Consider the following 4,624-nt stretch of genomic DNA (forward strand, 5'->3'; position numbering starts at 1 on the left):
ACCCAAGAATCAGGTTTATCAAACCGATTCTCAAGGAAAAACAACTACGCCATTACAAAGAGGGTTATGATTTCTTACTATCTCTGTCATCCCCTGCAGTCTGCTGTGCAATGCTGAACTTTATACGAGTGTCACTCCTGATTAGGAAACGGTATGGCTAAAAATTGCCCTAAGAATTAGACCACTTGATATGTACACTTTATATTGCTGCATCGTGATCTTCTCTACTACCTATTTTTACTTGTTCTTAAAAACACCGGAGCTCAATGAATTATGTACCACCTAGAAATGATTAATTGAATGAAATAATATGGTTTTGTGACTTTACCTGCCAATGAATTTTATAGTGCCATAAACTGTAAAACTGTCTTTCAAAATGAATTTTTTAACTGTGTTTGCAAATGTACTTCTACTTTTATGATTCTTTGTATTGAATCGAATAAAGTTTTGAAACGAAAACGACTTCAGGAGCATATATAATGATGGCCTCTGAGGAAGTTGAATGTAAAGATACTCTTTGGTTTTCTCTGTGATCCATTTCATGTCAATTGCACGTGTGAGGATAGTCATCAGGATACCCTAAAATGATGTAGTCGGATCTTGAGGTAATGGTAAATATGTGAACTCATCTTGCAAGATTGCCTCAACCTTGTTCTTATTGAAATGGCGATCCATCACAACCTGCGCTCCGCCCTTGTCTGCTGGAGAAAAATATAATGATTGTTTAGTTCTTAATGATTGCAATGCTGCTTTCTATGTTTTCAACAGACTGTGATGTGTGGTAAATTGTGCTGGTAGTTTAGACAAGTCTTGCTTGACAAGTGTCTCGAAGGTGTCAATGGCTTTATGCGAGATGGGAGAATTGAAAGTGCTCTGGTTTGAATTCACGAAAGCCAGAATCAGGTTGATAGGTGGTTTTTATGTCAAGATTAGCAAGAAAAATGGTGAAGACGCAACTTCCTGGTAAATTTGTATAGGGCAATTTCAGAATCAAATGGCGTAGTGTAAAAAGTTTGCACAAACAAAACTGCTTTATCTAAAACTGCTGTTTGAGATTTAGACAATTCCGTGGATGACATGTTGATCACTGGTGTTTCTTTTGCCTCCTGGATGTGCTGGGTTTGAAAGAATATGTGGCCTCTCTGGGTTTTGCTGCAGCTGCCGGTGAAACAGTAGATGGAGTTGGAAGATTGCTGACTGCCGGACTTGTCTATAAAAAAGAGCATTAGATGAGCCTGTTGCCACAATGCTTTCTGCTGGGGCCATGGATGTAGATATAGGGGCTGGGGAAAACTGTGTGTCACTGATGGAAACCAAACTCTACTGTTACATTTTGTTCAATTTGAGTGCATCACAGCTGATGTCTTGTTGTTAGCTTTCTAAAAGTGGTATTTTCAAGAGTGAGCTTTAAATTCTGAATTTACTATTAAAGAGGTTTTTATATCTGCTCCTATCAATTGATATCACTTATTCAATGTAATATGGTTACCCTAGGCCTTGCAGTAGTGAAAAACTTCTTTCATTTTTCAGTAACAGGGCATCAAAAACTTAAAGCCACATACCCTACTTTTTAAAACAGAGCACTCCCTTCATGCCTACTTTAGTTGATGCTTATATATATTAAAAAAGAAAGTTTAAGCCTGGAAAAAGGTTTATTTTGCCAGGTCGAAATGGCAGTTTGAACTGCACTACAGGCTGTAGTGGCAGACCTGATATATTTTTCAAGAGGTTGCCTTAGGAATTGGCACAGTGAGGGCAGCAGGGCCACAAGTAGTATTTAATGTAAAGGTCCTGGTTACATGTACATGTAGTAACAAATGTTATGGATGCACAAGTAAATTAAATGTACCAATTATGTGGTATTATTTTACCATGTTTCAGAGTGTGAGCACAAGCACTTGAACACTGGTTAGTAGTAGTAAAGCGTACAGAGTCCTAAAGCCAACTAAATTTATTTCAACAAACAGGAGGAACGAATGCAACATGTTTGAGGGACTAGAACAGCAAGGATGTCAGGTCTAATGACACCTTCCATGATGAAGATAAATATTTTCTACATAGAGATGCATCCATTAAAACAAGCTGTACCACAAGCACTAACTGGATATGTGTCTCCCACTTTTTCTCTTGTGTTTTTGGCCGTCTCATACACAATACTTTTACCATAGGAGCAGAATAATCAAAAAGCACTCATACCACAATGAAATAATTATTTTCTGACCGGGCTTTGACTCAATCAAAAATACCTTAATCTATTAATTATGTGAGCCTTTCTGTGTTTCTGTTAACGTTCCATAATGTTGTAGATTTCTAACGGAAGTGACGTGCACCTCCTTCTCCTTGTTTAAAATGAAGCTTTAAGAACCTGATCATTTCCTTTTTGGATAGTATCTCATTGGGACTTTTTGGGACAATTCTGTGCTGACACATGGATTACTATTCCTGATAAGCTGTCTGGGTCAGTCAGCAGCGAATCCTCTCATAACTGGCAAAGCTCTGGAAAACATTTATTGATATAAATATGCTCCTTCATAATCAAATTTCACAGTTCGTGAAAGGATAATACCGTACTGTCTCCAACACAGCCCTTCAGTGACTTTAGTGAGGCATCTTCGCAATCCTCCCAAGATTGTTGAAACTTCCATGGATTGCCCCTGAACCTCATACGGGAACTCTCTAGGGTCATCAGAAACCTTCTAAATAGTTAGTACCTCATTCATGTGAGTGTACAGTGTATTCTATGTTATGGCAAAAGCAAGAATGGCATCTATCCCCTGGTGGGGCAGCCTCTCCAAGATTATAGCCTCCATAAGGGTCCTCTCGGATGCGTTCATTCACTAACTCGAATGCCAAAACAAATTGTGTTATATAATCACCTTTCAACATCAATAGGTAAATGGGACCAGGACTTGTCCACTACCTGTGCTCCTGTCATCACATTGTTGCTGTCATCATGGACTCGGGGTGCAGGGTTCATCTTTCTCATGCATTGCACATGCATCATCTCTGCTTTCTCTCTTCTAAGATGAGTGGCACCTTCGTTTCCTCTAGAGTAAATGTATATCCAATTGTATATTCACCTCACTTTCAGCTCTTTTGTGCTCTAGCCCTCTCTGCTTCCAGCTCAAGATGGGTTATGCAGGTATTTCTTGACTGCAGCCAATTGCTCATATTCTTCCTTCACCAAGATGATCTGGGTTTACATAATTTTTTTCAGATCTTGAGAGTGTTCACTAAATCTGGCTTTCTGGGCCTCTGCCCAGATTAATAGTGCTGTTCTTGCACCCAGCCTTAAGGGCTGTTATAGACAAGCTTACAGGGAGATATCTATGATATTGAAAAACATAATTTGACTCAAAATAAAAAAGATGCAATATAAAGAGTTCACACTAAAATTCAAAACTCTTTTAGTACCAAATCAGGTAAAAGATTTTTAATATTTAAATAATAATGTCATGAGATGCACAGGCTCTTATGCACACTACTGATATAGGAGACTAGTTTGCTAACTAGAGGAGAGAAAGGCATAAAACGTGATGTGATCAGAGACAAAACTCTCACAAAGTTAAACAATTTAGACCCTAATTATGAGTGGTCCATAAATTCCTATGGGAGCAGTAAGGGAAGTTGGAATTGCAAGTTTAGATTTTTTACACTCAGATATCAGCTGCTTGAAGCAGGCGAAATCTCCATTCGAACGAATAGGATAAAACATGATACTGAGCAAAATATTCTACAAAAACATGGGATCCCTGTTATTTCCCCATCCCGGACTTACTCCGACCCCTGGTAAAAGTTATTCCGGGGCAGGGAGGCCCGAGTGTTTACAATCAGTAGTGGCTCCTCCGATAAGGCTGAAGATTAATGCTCCACTACTTTTAAGAAGTATAAATAAAGGAAAAATAAAATGATAACAACTCTAAGCTATTATCATTTTATTTATTCCTTTTTGTGGCAGCTTTGTGGGCAGGGCTGCTCTGCTTTACCACAGACGCGGTCGCTCCTCCACGCTGCTCCCCGACCTGCCTCGCCCCACAGCCTGGTATCGTTGCACTCCTCCGCTGATTTGATAGATCGCTTTAATTAATTAACTCACATTGCAGGACTACTTTGCCGATTAAACTGCTGCAATCTCACCTTGCATTTCATTGTGTCATTGCTAGACTACCCTGTCTGCTAAAGCATTTGGTGCTGCATTGCCTGTATTTATTTGCCATATAGCGCTGAACCACCTCGCCTGCTAATTAGGGCCACTGCCTTTTTGCATTACATTGGCTGCCTGCTTGCTGCTTGGTCCATTTCTCGCTGCCGGCCATTTTGTTGTTATTGTTGTTGTGTCACCCTGCCCGAGACTCCACCCCGCTCCCGCCTTCCCAGCTGACCCTCGCTCGCCCCTCCCCTTCCACTATCCACATATGACAGATGCAAATGCGCGCAGCGGTCATGCCCTAGTCGCGGCGAAGGTGCGCCAAAGGTAAGCCCGTCTACGCCCGTCCGCGCCTGGACCGCGCCCAGCACCTGTCCCCCTGGTTCCCGCCGCTCCCAACCCACTAGAGTCACATATGATGCCGCAACTCTCCTCGCCCTCAACCCCGGACTCAACCCCGGACTCACACCACAATGC

Source organism: Lissotriton vulgaris, unplaced genomic scaffold (assembly GCF_964263255.1).
Source record: "Lissotriton vulgaris unplaced genomic scaffold, aLisVul1.2 SCAFFOLD_8057, whole genome shotgun sequence".
Taxonomy (NCBI): domain Eukaryota; kingdom Metazoa; phylum Chordata; class Amphibia; order Caudata; family Salamandridae; genus Lissotriton; species Lissotriton vulgaris.